At 44.0% G+C, this 21,426-nt stretch overlaps 1 protein-coding gene across 1 annotated transcript in view; it reads left to right on the top strand.

Moving 5' to 3' along the window:
• SCAF8 (SR-related CTD associated factor 8) overlaps positions 1 to 21,426 on the top strand; it is a 1,875,331-nt gene that overhangs the window by 1,239,874 nt on the left and 614,031 nt on the right. The gene's annotated exons all lie outside the window — the stretch shown is intronic.

The raw sequence follows: 21,426 nt of genomic DNA, 5'->3' as shown, positions 1-21,426 counted from the left end.
GTGTCACAACTCGCCGTAAACCTAGTACACAAATTAGGATGTACAAGATTATTCAAGCTGTGTGCAAGGCCACAAAACTTGCATTTCACACACAGATAAGTATGGTAGACCTCGCTGGTATAGTCATTCCTCCGAGCCTTATCCGGATAGCACAGAAGCATGGATTACATTTCATATGTTTTTTCAGTTTCGTGTGTTATGTTTTGTCTACTTTGGCCAAGATCTAGACAGAAAAGGGTCCTCTGACCAGTCTACTTACCGGTAAAAGATTAAAGGACAGTGGCATAGGGTGCTGACTTGTTGGAACATGAGCTAAATTCTTGGCTAAGTTTGTGAGGGCCTCAGGGCCAGTAGCCTAGTAACTTCATATGATCCTATGAATAAAAAAATGCCACACCAGAGGGCACAAATGGGTACTGTATTCAGCGTTTAAGTATTTTCTTCTGAGTTCCTTATATGATTGGAACAGAACCACTTAAACGTTGAATAAAGTATCCATTTGTGTCATCCAGTGTTGCGTTTTTTTTGTTTATTTTCAGTTTTTATTCCCATTTGTAGCATTTGGTTTAAAAACTTAAAAGATATGAAATGCCACCAAAAACAAACCTAAAGATATGGATACAGCAGTGTACTTTAAATAGCTTATAAAAGTGTGATTGTTCAATAAAAATACTTTGCTTGTATAAATAAACCACTCAATTGTACAGAATTTATAAAAGCACTAAAAACAACAAAAGCTGATTTAATAAGCCCTCCAGCTAATAAAACTACATGCAGAAATCTCAAATGTGTTCCCAACCTGAACATACCAGGCTACCCCAGTGCACTACATGGGGAAAAAAACACTGATCTCTTGATATAAAAACAAGAGTAAAAATGTACTACTTTATCCAACAGCTAGCTAATGAATTCAGATCAAGTAAATCAGTAGAACAGACAATGAGAGGCAAACTGCAGTTTTACAATATAAACACAAGGTAAGGCAAATAAGTAATTAACTATATCAACAGCAGTGTAGAAAGAGAGAAGCTTATTAACTCATTGCCAACCTACAGTAAAGAATTAACAATAAAAACATTCTTGTGGCTCAAATTCTTTGGTCTAGGTCTGTCTGCATTCATTGTTGTCTTTTAATCATCCCTTTGACTTTATGTGCAAGTTCCTCCAATGTTTCCTTGGGAGAGTCAACATTTTTAGTTAACTGTATTCCTGGCGATTGTATTTAATAGTGTCCTCATAAATAAGGGAACTCTTGGACTAAGTGAAAGGAAGGACTATAGTTCATACTTAATGCTTTTGTTTTTTCCTCATTTGTTTTAATGGCTGCTATTGTTCTAAAACCTCTCAGGATCTCAAACCGGCACTTTATGCCTTTGTCTGGGTTTTTCAAACAAATGATGATGTCAACAAATAAGCCTACTTTGTTTCCAGATGTAAGGCAAACAGTGAGGGGATGGACACCCATGTTTTGTTCTGCACTCTATGTGAAATTGCACTGTTACCCATCCATTTACCTATACTCTTGTCCAGAATCCAGAGTATAAAATGTGTAACAATTGTATAATTTCTAAATGAAAACCCATCCTTGTTAATATTTCCAAGAGGCAGTTCCAAAATACCCTGTCAAATGCATTTTCTGCATCTTTTCCAAAACATTAACGGTGGTACCTTGTCCTGTTTTTCTGAATGGATCATATTCACTGACAGAAAGTTGTTGAATGTTTGCATATTTGTAATGAAGCTGCATTGATCTGCCTTTATTATTCCAGACAGACTGCACACTATTCTGCTTGCTATAAATGATGCAAAGATCTTGGAGGCAATACAGCGGTCTGTCTGTATGACCCCTTGAATGATGGATCTTTTCCCTCCTTAGGAATTACTAATATTAGCACTTGTGTGTGTGATCTGGGTACTTTCTTGTCGCAAAAATGTCATAAAATACTAGTAACTGCTAACTTGCCCCTCTGCATTTAAATTGGAATACCATCCCAGCTTGGTGATTTGCCATTCGTTTGTTTTTTTATTTCCTGACTTGTTATAGGATACACATCTGATTACACAATTGGCCATTGCAGCGATGATGTCTGGCGTCACTCCATCTCCATCTCTGTCTATAATTGCTGTCTCACTCTGGTTTTACTGAACCCAGCAGTGAGACTCGTAACTGATTTGTATGTTTTTTTTTTTAAGTTGCGCACACAGTTCATGGTTACTTTACGGTCATTGTGCTTTCTGTGTGCGTGCTCTACACTGAAAAGTACGTGGTCCACTGAGCAGCTGTCATGTTTTGAGCTTCTTTTTTATAGAAGGCAGATTTTAAGGACATGTGTGCAGTCAGACTATCCCGGTAAACAAATGTAAAATCAAACAAATAATTTTATTTTTGTTTAAAATTTCCAGTGGCAGCAATGACAATGTACCTTTACAGATGCACGATTGGGGTACTATCTGACAACTTGTGTTCATTTGTAACTGCTTGTGCAGCATAAAAGGCATTGCTTGAAAGTAAGCAACGGCAGCGCACACTTTTTTGACAGGGCTAACATGTTAATAGAGTTGCCGACAGCATCTGGGCTCTTGAGATACAAATGGCGTTATAGGCTTCAGTGATTAAAATTAACCACATACAAGTGTACCTAAGGACAGTCATGCTTTCTGTATCAGGACTACTACTGATTACACACGCAAGCAGTTTATGAAAGTTAGGAATACTGAAAATTATAAGAAAACACCGAACAAAAAACGGTCTATGAAATAATTCCGATACTGATATAACGCCACCTGTTTATATACACACAAATAAGCCACACTACTCAAGGCATTAAGAACACACTGCAAGCACATGCGTATTGTGGCAATACCCCAGTATAATGCATGATGCACAGTGCTGACTTTGCACTGTCTAGACTGCGGAAGGTGGGCGCAAACAAAACATGTTGTACCCTACGCGAGCAACCTTTTACAAGTAATTTGTTTCAACATGGACTGTGATCGATCACAGCACCATTTTCCTCACACTACAATTCCCTTAAACCACTAATTCAAAGTCATATTAATTCGAACCACGTGACAACTAAACAGACATCCTCTTAAAAACAACTGACATTCCAAGCATGACAAAAATGTTAAAACCCAATAGCTATGCTGATACTCAAAACGCAGCCACTGTCTATCACTTCATCTGTATTAAAGGCTGGTTCTAAGCGATTGATGGGAAAATACACAAATCGGGATGTTCATCGTGTTTCACTGTAGTAGTCATTGCACTTGGGTTATCCTGCTGGCAGGCTACCCGCATTCGGACTGAATTCCAAAGTCCTGGTCCGGCGTCGGTTGCTGTCACCTCTTCCCTGATGTCAGTGCACCAGGGGTATAAAAGATGCAGCTGACACCATTTTCTTCAGTCTTTCTTGCCGCGTGGTGCCTGAAGCAAAAGCAGTTCGCAAGTGCCAGTCGGCCGACTCCTGAGATTTTCAAATCTGAGTTTCAGATCTGAAGTATTCATTAAAGCTAAGTACCACGTTGGGGAAACTTTTTTCTTGCTCCAGACCGATGTCAGAAAAAGTTAACAATTGTATTTCTTGTGGAAAGCAAATACCTCGTAAGGATTTTCATTCTTACTGTATTCCTTGCCTAGGCCTTGACCACGACGTTGCTAGCTGTCAGTTTTGCGCTAGATTTAACCAACGCACTATTAAGCGTCTGTTCGATTTTGCCTTTCATTACTTTGGCCGAAGATTTAATTATAAAATGCCGTCAGAACAGCCGACGGCCGGAGTTTACAAAAAGTGCAAGGAAAAGGACAGGCATCCGAGGTCCAAAACCGACGACAAGGCCTCCGCTAGGCCAGTCGCTGGTTCGCCGGTTCTCAGTGAGGAGCTTTCGCAGCCCCTGATGCCCGCTACCTCAGAGCCACAGGCTGCTTCCGATTCCCACATGGAGCAGACTAGGCCTCTGGATGCTCAAGGTATTGGGCATTCGGAAACTATTCCCTCAGATGGGTCCGGAGCTGCTGAGCAGGCATCGGCTTCTGAGGGTGTTTTCAGACCTACACAGTTATATGTTAAGCCAACCCCAGCTTCAGTGGCAAAGGCTAAAGCAGCTCTAAAGACAAAGGAACAAGTACATCATTCTCCTACACAGACTTCCATGCCTAAAAAACAGATGCTTAAAATGGCTGAAGACCTAATTACTTTGATCAAGGGTTCCCATCCCCCTCCAGATAAGAGGCCTAGGCAAGAGACAGAATATGAATCTTCAGATCAGGTTTCCATTTTCTCTGATTCCTCTTCAGAACAGGGATACTCCATTCCTCCCTTGTTTTCAATTGTAAAGGAATTCCCAATATTATTCTAGCATGTCCAAAGGTCAGTTGTCAATCTCCTCTCCGGTCCAGCTGGTGAATTTGGGAATCTTGAGGCAATGTTACAACTGCCTCATGTACACAGACAACCCTCTCCTCCTCCCAACAAATTCCAACACATGAGAGATGCAGCCATATAGCCAAACTGGAGGCTAAGCTCTCTCAACTCAGTACTGGCATAACCAGTCAGGAGGAGAAGGAAACCACACTCACTACAATTCCAGTCTCACATAGACCTACCACAACAGCAAACCAAACACATAATCACACAAAAACATACTCGGAGGCTCTAAATAAAGATCTGCCTAAGCAGCAGAGACCTCCAAAGCAGACACCCAAGCAACCGCTACCCCAAAACAAAACAAGTGCAACACATATCTCACAAAGCCAGTGTGCCGAACAGTCACAGCCCTTAAGACTAAACACACCACCTGATACACTTGTAATAGGTGACTCTATCGTCAGGCACACTGACGTCCCGCTCACCAGGCTGAACAAGGAGAGGGTCACGGAGAGCAGCCTGTCTGGCGCTAGGATCCGCCACATAACACAAGCACTCTGGTCACTCCAAGGCAAGTACAAATATGACTCTGTCATTGTCCATGCTGGTGTGAATGACCTGGGACGTACCTCCCTGGACTACATGAAAAGAGACATAGAGGAGCTCTCTGAGCATGTAGCCCAGGCCGGTATGACCCTGACCTTGAGTAGCATCTTACCCTCACCAAGAATGATGCCACAATATGAAGACAAGATGATCAATTTCAACAATTGGCTTAAGTACTGGTGTAATTCAAAGGGGATCCAATGCCTGTCAGCTTGGGATGATGTGCTCGACAAGCCACGATGCTTCGCTAGGGACGGCTTGCACCTGTCACCCCTGGGCTTTCGGATATTGGCAAAGGCTCTTGCTACCCCCATAGTGCCTTTTTTAGGCAAGGCTCAAAAGACAAACCCACCTCCATAGGTGTCACAAGGGATAAGAAACTAAGAGTAATGCTACTCAATGCCAGAAGTCTAAACCTCAAGATGCACGCACTCTAAACTCTCCTTAGCATGGAGAACATCGATATCTGTGCAGTAACAGAAATCTGGTTCAGGGCTCCCGAGAGCACCCCAGCACTACCAGGTTATACCTCATACCATGCTTTTCGGCCCCAAAACTTGGACCGAACCACAAAAGGAGGGGGAGTATCGATATTCATCAAAGATACCCACACCTCCAGGTTGGTGGCAAAGCACGGAGCATCAGAGACTATCCATGTGCAACTAACAGTGGGTAAAACTGCCTTCCAGTTTATAGCCTGCTACAGACCACCCTCCCAAACCCAGGAACCCCACTCGGCCTTCCTGAGAACACTGGAAAATATGAAGGTCTCTCCAAACACCATTATATTGGGCGACTTCAACTACCCAAACATAGACTGGGAGCATTACTCTAGCTCCAACACCCTAGCCCAAATGTTCCTAGAATTTATAAACTCAAATGCTATGGAACAACTTGTTACCACTCCCACAAGAGGGGAAAACATACTGGACCTGATCATCACCAACATGGGGAATCTATGCTCCAGACCAGAAGTGTATCCCTCACTGGTAAGATCAGACCATAAACTAATCTCACTGGATATTCACATCCCGACCCCACCCCCTGCCCAGAAGACCACAGTGAAAAACTTCTCTAAAGCAAATTTCACACTCCTCAAAACCGAGGTGGAATCCTTCAAAGCCCCCGGGCCTGTGGAAAATACGGCCCAGACCGCAGAATCCTTTATAAACGCATTCTATGAACACCTTCAGGAATGCATGGATCATGCGATCCCAGATAAAACCAAGACCCAATCCTCCAAAAGCAGACGTCCTGTCTGGTGGACCCCAGCCATAAACAAACTATACAGTAGAAGGAGGAGGCTACTAAATGATAGAGCAAAATCCCAAAAAGGGAAGGCATCTCTGATCAGTATTAGCAAAAAACTACGGGCACTCATAAAATTGTCTAAGGCCAGCTTCGAGAGAAAAATTGCACAGGACACTAAGGATAATCACAAGGCTTTCTTTAGTTATGTTAGGAACCTGGGTGGTAATTCCCAGATATGCTCAGAATTAGTCCAAAATGACAAAAAATACACCAAACCCACAGACATTGTCAACATCCTAGCTGACAGGTTCAGCGCAAACTTCTCCCCCCTCCCCACCAAAAGGGCAAATATCTATCCCAGCAGAGTGCTGCCCCTGACATCTCAGATGCTCAGGTAAGAGCCGCCCTCTCCAAAGCAAAAAACACAGCATCAATGGGACCAGACGGTGTCCCGGGCTGCGTCCTACATGAACTCCAAGAAGAGCTAAACCCAAACATAAAACTACTGTTCAATCTCAGCCTTACTACAGGATATGTGCCCAAAGAGTGGCGTACAGCAACAGTGGTCCCTCTCCATAAAGGTGGTGCCTCAACGGATCCTGGAAACTATCGCCCCATAAGCCTGACTAGCTTGGTCTGCAAAGCTATAGAAAGGATCATCATGGACCTCATAAAGATATTGGGGACCTACAGGCACTGGATCCTACCCAGTTCGGCTTGGTTAAGGACAGATCCTGCCTCTTAAACCTGGTTGATTTCTTTGAAACAGTCACCAAGGCCATTGACGAAGGGGGAAGGTGGTCCACACAGCCTACCTGGACCTCGCAAAAGCCTTCGATACAATACCCCACTCGGGCATTATAGATAAGCTCACCAGCTTAAATATAAACCCCTATGTCACTAGATGGATTGCAAACTGGCTCAAGGACAAGAACCCACATGGTTAGAATTGTTGGAGCCATGTCTGACTCCAAACCAGTTACAAGTGGTGTCCCACAAGGCTCAGTCCTGGGACCTCTCTTGTTCGGTATATATTTCTCGGAGGTACAGGCCAACACGGAAGGACTGTGTCTGACCTAGTTCGCAGATGACTGCAAACTGGGCGCCATAATCGACTCTCCAGCCGACACAAGCATCCTCCAAAAGGGCCTCATAGAAACAGACAACTGGTGCCAGAGCCATGGCCTCAAGCTATATGCCAAAAAGTGTATAGTCATTCCCTTTGGCAAAAACAAAGTACCCACAAATTACCACATAGGTGGTAATCCATTAAGTACAGAAGAAGTCATTAGGGACCTGGGGACCCAAGTTGATAGCAATCTCTCATTTGACAACCACGTGGCCAAAGTGGTTAGAAAAACATTTTATATAGCCCACCTAATCATGAAGGGATTCACATCTAGATCAGGGGAGGTCATCGTGCCTCTTTACTCATCCCTCATCAGGCCCATAATTGAGTACAATGCCCCTTTTGGGATGTACCTTACCAGACACCTGCAGCAACTGGAAAGACCCCAAAAGTACCTCACCAAGAGGATCAAAGGGCTCAAACAGATGCCATATGCTGCCCGGTTAAAGAAACTCCAGCTCTACTCAGTGGCATACCGCCTGTTCAGAGGCGATCTGTGCCTGACGTATAAAGCCATTTCCAACCTGGAATTAATGGACATGCTGCACCTCAGAAAATCCAAATCCCATCGAGCTACGCGCTCGAGAGATTTGAACCTCAGCACTGAAATAAATAGGACGTGCTGGAGGGACAGATTCATAACCCAGAGGCTCCCTTCACTCTGGAATAAAATCCCAGTCCAGGTTAGGCAGCATCCCTCATTGACTCTCTTCAAGAGGAATCTTGATGAGTGGATGGGAGATTGTAGGTTTACCCCGGGTATCACTTCTTTGTCACTGTTAGACAGAGGCAAAGTATACTAACCTCGAAAAAGGGCATAGCAAAATAAATTTAAAATGGGTGGCGAAAGCCAAACACATTCTGGCTAGGCTTATAAATGCCCTAGGGCAGATAGCCTAGTATGAACCTATGAGGATTCTGATGCTGAAGAGACTATTCCTTCAGCCTCTCCTTCTGAGGGGTTACTCTTTTGTGAAAACCCTTCACACCATGAAAGGAACACTTATACTGGGAGAGCCAAGAATACTCAGAATCTAAGAAAAGGCTCCGAGACTTTTTAACTTCCTCAGCACAGACCTGTTGCTATTCCACCTGTTCTAGACATAGTAGATGATATATTTTCAGAGTCCAGCCTGTCTCCTGACTCTTTACCCCCTGCACCGGTTAAGCCAGACAGAGATACTACAGGGTTCCAGATTCCCACAAATTTCTATATAAAAACCATACTGGTGACACAGAAACTATATCTCAGGGTCCCAAAGGGATCAAGGATTCCACTGCAAAAAACCCTGTCCCCTCTGATAGGGATTCTAAGGCACTGGACAAATGGGGGAAGACGTTTACACTTCTGCTACCTTGGCTGTAAGGGCTTTAAATTGTCCGTTTCATATGCTTAAATATTTATTTTTTATTTTTATTCTATTTTACATTTGTTGACTGGATGCATGTCAATTTTCAGCGGAGGCCCGGGGAGAAAAGCTCCAAGGGTAAGCAGATACAGCATTACATATTACAAACAGACTATTTACAGAGAATACATAAGTAAGCAAGTTAAACAAGTTCCACAGGTTACAGTTAATCCTGAGCACAAGTCAGGATTAAATTAAATTACACAGTAAACTGGTTAATGGATTTTTACACATTCTAGAGAGAGTTAGCCAGGCTTGATGCATTGACATAGCCAGTTAAGTGACAAATGTTTGAGTCTAGTTTTAAATTGACCTAAGGTGGAAAGTAAGGTAATATCAGCTGGAAGAGAGTTCCAGGATCTACTTAGAGTTTGCAAAGAGAGAATCACTGGCTGTGTTATTAATTTTGCTAGTCTGAATTAGTAGTTTGTTAGAGGATTGAAGCGGTCTAGGATTGTTATATGAGGTGATAATATTTTAAGTGCAGAAGTATTGTCCGGATTATAGAGGATTTTATAGGCCATAATCAGTTGGTTATACTGGATTAGGCTGGGTAGTTCAAGCCACTGAAGCTGATTTAGATTGATGCAATGATGTGTCCTAAAAGGCAGCCCAGTGGCAAACCTGGCAATGTGGTTGTAGCAAATTGAGAGTTTGTTAAGGACAGTCTTGTTTAAATTCTAGAGTAGAGGGGATGCATACAGAAGGGTTGAAAGAAGTTGAGAGCCGAGCTATGGCAATTTTAGCTGGAGGGGTTAGGAAGGCTTTTATTCTGTAAAGTGACCCTAGTTTTTTATTGATGGTTTTGATAGTTTGGTTAACATGTAGGTCAAATTTTAGATCGTCTATGATGACACCTAATAGTTTTGTTGATGGGTCAGGGGAGATTATTGTGCCATTGTTTGATTTTATGGTAAAGGTGAAAGCGGTAGACCTACATGTTGGTGAAAATAACAGCATTTTAGTTTTTTTGGGATTTAGGATCAGATGATGTTCAAAAAACCAGTTTTATACTGTATTAAAGGTTGTCTGGGTAGCTGACCATAACTCTCCTGGAGATGTGGCTCAGCAAATCAGAGTAGAGTCATCAGCATATTGGGTACCAGCTGACTTTTGGGATGACAGTATAAAGGTCATTAATGAAGATGAACAGCAAGGGCCCTAGTATAGAGCCTTGTGGTACTCCAAGGGTGTTAGGTAGAAGGTTAGAGAGTTTGTTCTGCCAGAGGACAGCCTGCTGTCGACCATTCAGGTAGGATTGAAACCATTGGAGGGCTCCAGTATCTAGACAGAATGTTTGCAGGGTGTGGATTAAAAGTTGGTGATCAACCATATCAAATGCTTTGGAAAGATCCAAAAAGAGGGCTGAGGATATATAATTATTGTTGCGATTATGGTTTATGGTGTTGGTAAAGGCTAGGAGGGCTGAAGTAGTGCTGTGATGAGGACGGAATCCATGCTGAGTGTCTGCCGTAAGGCGATTCTGGATTAGGTGGTGCATGAGTTGTCTATGAATACATTTTTCCATAATCTTTGCAAGTGGAGAGAGTATAGCTATTGGCCTATAATTGGAGAATTCAGTAGAGCTGCCTCCTTTGTGAAGTGGGATTACATAGGATATTTTCTAGATGGTGGGAATTTTAGCTTCTACTATGGTTCGATTGATTAGTATTGAGACGGGGTAAGCAGTAGCATCAGCTGATTTTTGTAGGTACTCGGCAGGGAGTTGATCAGCAGAAAGTGTAGTGGGTTTTAATTTTTTGATCAAGGTACGGATAAGTGAAGTGACGACTGATTGGAAGCTGAATGCGAGTAGGTTTCTAGGGGTGCTACTTTCAGGACCATGGGAGCTAGGAGGTAGTTGTCTAACTAGGGTTTGAATTGTCTCAGTGAAGAATTGGTTAAAACTATCAGAAACATCTTCAGGGGGTTTATCAATAGTAGCAGCAGGGATTGGGGTTGAAGTTTGTCCAGCAATATTTAGTGTCACTGCTAAAACAGAAAATGTTATTAAATTTTGAATGTGCAGATAACAAGGAAATGCAGGATTTATTGCATGCAGCTGAACAATTGGGAAAACATACTTTGCAATGTGGTTTTGATTCACTGGAGGCCTCTTGCAGGGCCTCTATTACGGATACTGTCATTAGAAGGCATGCTTGGTTAAAGGAACAAAATCTGCCTGATCATGCTAAATCAAAATTATTGGATGCTCCTTTACAGCATGATACTTTGTTTGATGTTAAGGCAGAAGAGGTGTTGAAGAAAATGGAGGATAAAGCGAAATCTATGCAGACAGTTCAGGATTTCTGACAGGTACAACCACTCACATTCAGCAGGAACTGGCCTTCAAAGAATTGGTCCTTTCTGGTGTTAGACAGGCCACAAAGAGGCAAATACAGGCACCATAGAGGCAGATCCCAGCCCCAAGGCTCATACAGGCCTAAACAATGGGGTGCTGCTGCCTCCAAAAGCAGAGAAGACAAATCACAGCCATATAGAAAACAGTCCCAGTTACTTTCCTCTGCCAATACCAAGCACTTACCTTTTCTCAGCTCCCTGTCAGCACTTTTTTCACAAAACTGGCATATAATCACCCAGGACAAATGGGTCTTGAATATAGTGTCCCAGGGCTACAGGTTCCACTTTTACACCCTGCCAAAGGCAAAAGGTACATCAGACCTGCCACAAAATCAATGGACAGAGGCACAAAAACAAGTTGCATTCCTCATGGCCATTAGGGCCATTCAGCGAGTACCACAGCAAGAGCTGGGACAAGGATTTTACTCAAGACTATTCCTGGTACCCAGAAAGGACAAAACTTGGAGACCAATACTGGACCTATCTAGTCTACACACTTTTCTGGACGTTCCAAAATTCAAAATGTTGAGACTGCAGCAGCTTCTGCCCATGCTGGGCAAGAAGGCTTGGCTTGTAACTTTGGACCTAAAAGAGGCATACCTGCATGTCCCAATCAGACAAAATTGTAGACGATACCTCAGATTCATAGCTGGATCAATGCACTACCAATTCTCTGCACTGCCCTTTGGCTTATCTACTGCGCCCAGGGTCTTCACAAAATGCCTGGCACCAATAATTGCTTTCTGCAGACAGAGGAATTCAAATATACCCTTACTTGGACGACTGCCTTATTCAAGCAGAGAACAGACATTCTACTGAAGCATCTGGCATTTGTAAAAAGATTACTAATTTGCCTAGGGTACACGGTGAATGAAAATAAATCAAAACTAGTACCCTCTCAAGAGATAATATTCCTGGGTGCAAGCTTAAATACAACTGCCCAGATGGCTTATCTCATGCCAGACAAACAAAGGCAACTGACTTCTTTCTTCGAAATGTTGGCAGCAAAGACCCAGTTATCTGCAAGAAAAATTCTGCAGGCTTTGGGCTTCATGGCTTCCCGCATTCTACTAATTCTTTATGCAAGACTGCATATGAGGAAACTACAATGATATGTAAAAAGTGTTTGGACTCAACATTGCCACAGCCTGGAAACATTAATTACCCTCATTCCCTGCCTGCAACAGGAGTTTCGATGGTGGGCACAGGCCTGCCACCACAACAAGGGACATCCATTCACTCTACCCACAGCCAGGCAAACACTAACAACAGATGCATCAGATTATGCCTGGGGGGCCCACATGGCAGGAAAATGTATTCAGGGAGCATGGCCTGCAAGCCAAATGCATCTTCATATCAATCAAAGAGATGCTAGCTGTTCAGAATGGCCTTGACAGCCTTCAAGGATCTACTTCATCCAGGACAGCTGCTGGTAAAGGCGGACAATACTACAGTCATGTGGTACATAAACAAGCAGGGAGGCACACATTCCTACCCCCTCTGCAGACAAGCCATGACTTTGTGGAACACAGCATTGATTTATCAAGTACACCTGCAAGCACAATTCAAGTACTCTGGCAGACGAACTAAGCAGAAATCTCAAGGATCCTCAGGAGTGGAAACTAGATCCACAAATCTTCAGCATGATAACAAGGAAATGGGGATGCCCATACATCTCTTTTCCTCCCCGCACAACTGCCAACTACAGAGATTCTGCACAAGGACTTATCACAAACAAACATGGAAAGGGGATGCCCTATCATTCAGCTGGAAAACCCTTACAGTATATGCCTTTCCTCCACTGCCTCTCCTCCCCAAGGTACTCCTAAAGGTCAGACAAGAAAAGCCAAAAATGATATTGATTGCCTCAGACTGGCCACGCCAGCACTGGTACCCAATCCTAAAGAGCTTGTCTCAAGGCCCAGCCTGGACATTACCTCAAATTCCTCCTTTGCTGACCCAACAAAGCAGTCCTGCACAGCCAACTCAGAACCCTAAATCTGGCTGCATGGCTGATAATTTAACCATTCAGAACACACCTCTCTCTAAAGCAGTTATGGATGTTATTTTGGAGGCCAGGAGGCCCAGCACCAGAAAATCTTAAACAGAAAAATGGAAGAGATTCTGTGCTTGGAACCAGGCACAAGGAATGGACGTGCTTGTACCAAATATTTCTCAGATTTTACAATACCTAGCTGAGATGCTGGACAAAGGCCTATCCTTCTCATCAATTAAGATCCATGCCTCTGCCATTTCAGCTCATTACAATATGGATCCACCTATTTTTTACATCCACTGCTAAGGCAGTACCTCAGAGGGGCCAAAAACATAAGACTTCCAAGGAGAGCTCCAACACCTGCATGGGACCTCAGTTTTGTCTTGGAAAAGCTCACACTGCCTCCTTTTGAGCCAGCCAATACAACTGAGATGAAATACTTATGGAAAACAGCTCTGCTTCTAACAATAACCTCAGCAAAAAGAGTCTCAGAGTTACAGGCACTAATGGTTGTGGAACCTTTTATTATTTTCCATCCGGACAGGGTTTCTCTAAGGACAAACCCAACATTTATGCCTAAGGTAGTGTCCAGTGTGGCTCTTAACCAAACCATTCATTTGCCTACCTTTTATCCAAACCCACAGAATAAGGGGAGAGACTTTTGCATTCTTTGGACATACACAGACAGCTACGCTTCTACTTGGACAAAACTAAAGCCTTCAGAAAGACTGAGCAACTCTTAGTGGCATATGTTGCAAGTTCACAAGGAAAAGCTATTTCAAAGCAGACTATTTCAAAATGGATAGGCTATTGCTTTCATTTCTGCTGTTCACAACATGGCAAATTAGTGCCTAAGGGCATTAGGCCACACTCAGCCAGAGCAGCAGCCTTCCTCAGAGGAGTACCAACCAAGGACATGTCGGAGGCTGCAACTTGGACTTCAGTGCACACTTTTACAAAGCACGACCACTTACCTCTTTACTCTAAATCCAGAGCAGGCTTCGCCACTGCAGTTCTGCAGGGCCTCATAGCCACTCCTAATTCTATCTAGGCCAGCCACCCAACCTCAGCTTTGGGATTCAACCCAAGTGTAATGACTGCAACAGTGAAACACGATGAACATAGTACAGTTGTGTACCTACCATAAATGTATATGTTCGAGTGTATTCACTGCTGCAGTCCAGGTTACCCTCCCTCCATCCCCCTTTCCTTGCTGGGACTTATCTGTACCTCTCTTCTGTACAGCATATGTGGTGTATTTGCTTGTAGATAAAGGTAATGTTTATGTTAGTGCATGCTTCTTTATGAGCAGAATTTTTAGCCTACCCCTTTTGGGGGCACCTGACATCTGGGGCAAGAAAAACTGAAGAAAATGGCGTCGGCTGCATCTTTTATACCCCTGGCGCACTGACGTCAGGGAAGAGGCGACAGCAACCGACGCCGGACCAGGCCTTTAGAATTCAGGCAGACTGCGGGTAGCCTGCCAGCACGATAACCAAAGTGTAATGACTGCAACAATGAATACACTTGAACATCTACATTTATGGTAGGTACACAACTGTACTTTATATACTTACCTCACTCGAGTTGCCATGTGCATTTCTTTTGGGAGGAAAATACAGGGTGCATTGCCAGGTGATTTTCTCAGCAAAGTCCTATATGAACAGTATGAAACTCTACGCTGAAACTTAAGATGTTCATGTTTCACTGTTGCAGTCATTACATTTGGGTAATCTGCTGGCAGGTTGCCCTAGTCGGCCTGATTAACAAAGTCTTGGGTCCTGCGTCGGTTGCTGTGTCTCCTTCCATGACATCAGGTCGTCAGGGATATAAAACATGCAGCTAACGCCATTACATCAGTCTTTCTTGCCGCATGGTGCCCGAAGCAGAAGCAGTTTGCAAGTGCTGGTCGGCCGACTCCTGAAATTTTCATTTTCGAGTTTCAGAACCAAAGTCTTAAACTAAAAGCTAAGTACCCTGTTGGGGAAACTTTTTCTTGCTCCTTACCGATGTCAGTAAAAGTTGATAACTGTATTACTTTGGGAAGCAAATACCTCATAAGGACTTTCATTTGTACTGTATTACTTGCCTAGGCCCTGACCACAACGTACCTTGCTATCGGTTTTGTGCTTTATTTAATCAGCGCGCTATCCATCGTCGGTACATTTTTGCTTCAAAATATTTCAGTTCTTGGTTTAATTATCCAGAAATGACATTGGTTAGCCATCCGACTACCGGAATACCGAAAAACGGCAAAGAAAAAGACAGAGACAGGCCGTTGAGGTCCAAAACTGCCAATGACGCTTCTCCTAAGCCAGTCGCCAGTTCGCCGATACTCAGTGAGGCGCTTTCGCAGCCCCTGATGCCCGCTACTTCTGATTCGCAGGCCTCTACTGAGACCCATTCGGAGTCCGATATGCCGCGAGATATTTCACATATGGAACCCACGGATGTCTCTACCTTGGATGGGTCCGGAGCCGCTGAGCAGGCACCAGCTTCTGAGGGTGTATTCAGGCCTACAGACTTGCATATTAAACAGACTCCAACTTCACTGTTAAGGCCTAAATCTCTATCTTTGTCTAAAAAACTGACCCCCATATCTCGATCTATGTCTAAAAATCCGATGCCCAGGCCACATGTTTAGGCCCCTATGCCTAAAAAACAAATGATCAAAATGGCTGAAGATTTAATTACTCTAATCAAGGGTAGTTAAACCCCTCCCCCCTCCAAGAGGCCTAGGATTGAATTTGACTATGAATCTTCTGAACAGAACTCTGTTTCTTCTGACTGCTCTGATGATCTGGAATTGTCCATTCTTACTTATGAGGACTCTGATGCAGAGGATTCCATTCCCTCTGCTTCTCCACCTGAGGATTTCTCTTTTGGGGAAACGTTTTATACCTTAAGGGAGCATTTTCTGTGGGAAAGTCAGGATTTCTCTGAATCCAAAAAGAGGCTTAGGGATTTCCTCCTTCCTCAGCATAGGCCTTTGGCTATACCTCCTGTATTAGATATTGTTGATGTGTTTTCGGAATCCAGTATGGCCCCTGATTCCTTGCCTCCAGCCCCTAGCAAACCACACAGGTACTACAGGGTTCCTAACTCCCACAAATTCCTTTTCAAGAATCCTGTTGTGGACCCTGAAACTATTTCTCAGGGGCCCAAGGGCATTAAGGCTTCTACTGCTAAAAATCCTACCCTTTCTGATAGGGACTCCAGGGCACTAGATAGATGGGGGTAAAAAGGTTTATACTTCTGCAACCTTAGCAATCAGGGCTTTAAACTGTCAATTTAATATGCTAAAATACCAACAGCATACCATTGGACTGCTTAAACAGAAAATTATGTTGATTTCTGACTGTGTGTTGAATAAAGATTTGCAGGATTTACTGCATTCAGCTGAACAAGTTGGCAAGCATACTTTGCAATGTGGTTTTGATTCTTTAGAGGCCTCTTTCAGGATTGCTGTTACTGGTCTGTGCTTAAAAGGCATGCTTGGCTTAAGGAGCAATCTCTGTCTGATCATGTTAAAGCAAAACTTTTGGATGTTTCTTTACAGCAGGACCGCCTGTTTGGCAATAAGGCTGAAGTTCTAAAAAAGATGGAAGGTAAAGCTAAATCTATGCAAACTGTGAAAGATTTCTTACAAGTGCAACCTCCTAGATTTAGTAGGCATTGGCCTGCTAAGAACTGGTCATTTCCAGCTCCTTCCAGAGCCACTACAGCCAAACCCAGACATTCCAAAAGCACCAGGTTTCAGTCCCAAGAGACTTTCAGAAATAAGCAATGGGGTGCTTCCACTTCCAAATCTGGAAACAACAAGGCACCACCCTATGGTAAACAGTCTCAAAGACTTCCCTTTGAAATCACCAAGCACTTACCTCTTAGCCGCCCCTTTGGTGGGAAACCTGGCTCTTCATTCAAGAAACTGGCAACATATAACCCAGGACAAATGGGTTTTAAACAGTGTCCCAAGGATACAGATTTCATATTCACACGCTGCCAACTCCAAATGGGTGGCCAGACCTGCTCCCAAATCAGTGGGCAGAGGATCAGAAACAAATTCTTACCCCCCTAAACATGGGGGTTATTCAGCTAGTACCAGAAGAGGAAAAGGAACAAGGTTTCTATTCCAGACTTTTCCTGGTACCCAGAAAAGAAACACCTTTTTGGGCATTCCAAAATTCAAGATGCTGACTAACCAGTTACTTCCTATGCTAGGCAAGGATGCCTGGTTGGCAAATCTCGACTTGAAGCTTACCTGCATATCCCAATCAGGAAATCTTGCAGAAGATTCCTACGCTTCAAAGCAGGCTGTATGCATTATCAGTTCTCTGCACTGCCCTCTGGCTTATCTACTGCGCCCAGGGTATTCACAAAGTGCCTGGCTCCAGCAATTGCATTTTGCCGGCAAAGAAATATGCAGATATATCCATACCTGGACGGTTGTCTAATTCAGGCAGAAAACCAGGCCATTCTTCTAAAACATCTGGCGTTTGTAAAAAGAGTACTAACCTGTCTAGGGTACACCATAAACGAAAAGAAATCTCAACTGGTACCCTCTCAAAAGATTACATTCCTGGGTGCAAGCTTGAATACAAATGCCCAGATGGCTTTCCTTACGCCAGAAAAGCAAATTAATTTGGTGACTTACTTCAATCAGATGGCCACAAAAACCCTGCTGTGTCTGCAAGGCAAATACTGCAAACCTTGGGGTTCATGGCCTCCTGCATTCTTCTAATTTCGTATGCAAGACTGCATATGAGGAAACTTCAGTGGTACTTAAAAAGTTCATGGAGTCAACATTGTCACAGCCTGGAAACAATGATTCCTATCATACCTTGCCTGCACCTAGAGTTCCTATGGTGGGCAGAGGCCTGCCATTCACACCACCCCCTGCCGCCCAAACCCTAACTACAGATGCATCAGACTATGCATGGGGGGCTCATTTGGCAGGGAAGTGCATTCAGGGCAAATGGAACCGAACCCAAATCAAATGCATCTTCGTATCAATCAAAAAGAAATGCTAGCTGTACAGAATGCACTGACAGCCTTCTAGGACTACCTTCAGCCAGGACAGTTACTGATAAAGACGGACAACACCACGGTTATGTGGTACATAAACAAGCAGGGGGGTACACATTCCTACCCCCTCTGCAGACTAGCCATGGCATTGTGGAACACGGCCTTGAGCTACCAAGTACAACTACAAGCTCAATTCCTGCCAGGAAAGCAGAATGTTCTGGCAGACAAACTAAGCAGAAATCTCACGGACCCTCACGAATGGAAACTGGAACCACGGATTTTCAACATGTTGACACGCAAATCGGGGAGCCCAGACATAGATCTTTTTGCCTCACCCCAGAACTACCAATTGGACAAATTTTGCACAAGAACTCATCACAAAAGAGCCTGGAAAGTGGATGCTCTGTCCTTCAGCTGGAAAAGCCTATCGGTCTATGCCTTTCCCCCTCTGCCTTTGCTCTCCAAAATTCTACTAAAAGTCAAACAGGACAAACCAAAAATGATTTTGATAGCTCCAGACTGGCCTCGCCAACACTGGTACCCTCTCCTGTGCAATGTGTCGCACATTTCTCCGTGGCATCTGCCTCAGACACCTTCCTTACGGTCTCAGCAGGAGAACCAAATTCTGCACCCTCAGCTCCAAACATTGAATCTTGCAGCTTGGCTAATCACTTAAATACCCCCTCAGCAAACCTGTGATGGATGTCATTTTGGAAACGAGAAGACCTAGTACTAGAAAATCTTATGCTGACAAATGGAAAAGATTCTGTGCCTAGAAACAATCTCAAGGGATGAGCCCAGCAGTGCCCAATTTACCTCAGACTTTGCAATACTTAACTGAGATGCTTCACAAGGGCCTGTCTTTTTCTTCCATAAAAATCCATGCCTCAGCCATTTTAGCTCATTAGAACACAGACCCCCCCCCCTCTTCTCTCATCCTCTTCTGAAGCAGTATCTCAGAGGGGCCAAAAGCTTGAGACCACCAAGGAGAGGTCCATCCCCTGCCTGGGACCTTAACTTTGTATTGGAGAAACACACTCTACCTCCTTTCGAGCCAGCTGAAACTGCAGACTTAAAATTTATTTCCTGGAAAACAGCCTTCCTTTTAGCAATCACTTCAGCTAGAAGGATATCTGAATTACAGGCCCTTATGGCAGTGGAGCCTTTCATAATCTTTCATGCGGACAGGGTGTCACTCAGGACCAATCTATCATTCGTGCCCAAGGTGGTATCCAATGTGGCTCTTAATCAGTCCATTCATTTGCCAACTTTCTTTCCCAATCCACAGAACAAGGGAGAGCTGATTCTGCATTCATTGGATGTATACAGACAGCTTAGATTCTACTTGGACACGACTAAATCTCAAAGAAAATCTGAACAACTGCTGGTAGCATTTGCTGCAGGGGCAGAGAGGAAGTCTAATTCAAAGCAAACTATTTCTAAATGAATAAGCCATTGCATTCATTTATGTTATAAGCACCATGGAAAACCTGTCCCCCAGGGGATCAGATATCATTCCACCAGGGCTGCATCTACTTCAGCAGCCTTTCTCAGAGGTGTTCCTACCAGGGATATTCTAGAAGCTGCTACCTGCAGATGTTCATCGTTACCCTGCTGCAGTCATCACACTTGGATTATCCGGCCATCAGGCGGTCCCGCAGTCGGCCTAAGTTCCAAATTCTTGGTCCGGCGTTGGTTGCTGTTGCTTCTTCCCTGACGTCAGTGCGCCAGGGATATATAAGAGGCATCCGACGCCATTTTCTTCAGTCTTTCTTGCCGCGCAGTGCCCGAAGCAGAAGCAGTTCGCAAGTGCCGGTCGGCCGACACCAGAGATTTTCTAATCGAATTTCAGTCCAAAGGCTTCAATAAAGCTAAGTACCCCATTGGGGAACCTTTTCTTGCCTCAGTCCGATGTCAGATAAAGTTAACAGTTGCATTTCTTGTGGGAAGCAAATACCTCATAAGGACTTCCATTCTTATTGTATTCCTTGCCTAGGCCCAGACCACGACGTCACAGGTTGTCGGTTTTGTGCTATCACAGGTTGTCGGTTTTGTGCTACGTTTAATAAACGAACCATCAAACGTCGTTTTGACTTCGCACGACATTACTTTGGTAGGAAATTTAATTATATTATGCCGTCGGAGAAGCCGACGACCGGCATGCATAAAAAACTCAAGGATAAGGACAGGCAGTCTAGGAACAAGCCAGACTCCGAGGCCTCTGCTGGGCCTGTCGCCGGTTCTCCGGTTTTCAGTGAGGCGCCTACGCAGCCCCTGGCGACCGCAGAATTGGAACCCCAGACAGCTGCGGATTCTCAAGCGGAGTGTACTAGGCCATCGCAGCCATCTTCATTAGGCCCTTCCGACACCGGAGCAGGAGGAGATCCCGGTGCAGTAGAAATACCTTCGGTTGCAGAAGGTATCTTCAGACTGACTACACTCACCATTAAATCTTATGCTAAGCTTAAAACTCCATTAAAACCAAAAAAGGCTGTACATCAGTCTACAGTTCAAGGCCCCATGCCTAAGAAACAGATGCTTAAGAAGGCTGAAGATTTGATTACCCTAATCAGGGGTTCCCATCCCCCTCTAGATAAAAGGCCAAGACAAGAGGAGGATTATGCTTCCTCTGACCAGGTTTCAATTTCCTCAGATTCTTCTGAGGAACAGGATTACGCTTTTCCCCCTTATGAAGACTTTGATGCTGAAGACTCTATTCCCTCCGCATCTCCCCCTGAAGACTACTCCTTTGGGGAAACTTTACATACCATGAGGGAACTTTTCTACTGGGAAGGCCAGGACTACTCTGATTCTAAGAAAAGGCTCCGAGAGTTCCTTTTACTACCCAAGCACAGACCACTTGCTATCCCTCCAGTTTTAGATATTGTGGATTATGTTTTCTTGGAGTCTAGTCTAAATCCAGAGACTCTACCTCCTGCTCCAGCCAAACCAGACAGACACTACAGAGTACCTGACTCACACAAATTCCTTTATAAAAGCCCTGTAGCTGACCCAGAAGCAATTTCCCAGGGTCCCAAAGGGGCTAAAGCTTCTATGGCTAAAAATCCTGTGCCCTCTGAAAGGGATTCCCAGAGTCCTAGATAGATGGGGAAAGAAGATATACACCTCAGCTACTCTGGCTATGAGAGCATTAAATTGTCAGTTTCACATGCTGAAATATCAGCATTTCCTAATGTCTCGATTAAAACAAAAAATTAACACACATTCTGAACAGTCTGAATTCAAGGAAATGCAGGATCTGTTGCATGCAGCTGAACAGGT

Source organism: Protopterus annectens, chromosome 1.part0 (assembly GCF_019279795.1).
Source record: "Protopterus annectens isolate FY-2018-M chromosome 1.part0, PAN1.0, whole genome shotgun sequence".
NCBI classification, from domain to species: domain Eukaryota; kingdom Metazoa; phylum Chordata; order Ceratodontiformes; family Protopteridae; genus Protopterus; species Protopterus annectens.
This window is presented reverse-complemented; position numbering and strand designations above follow the sequence as displayed.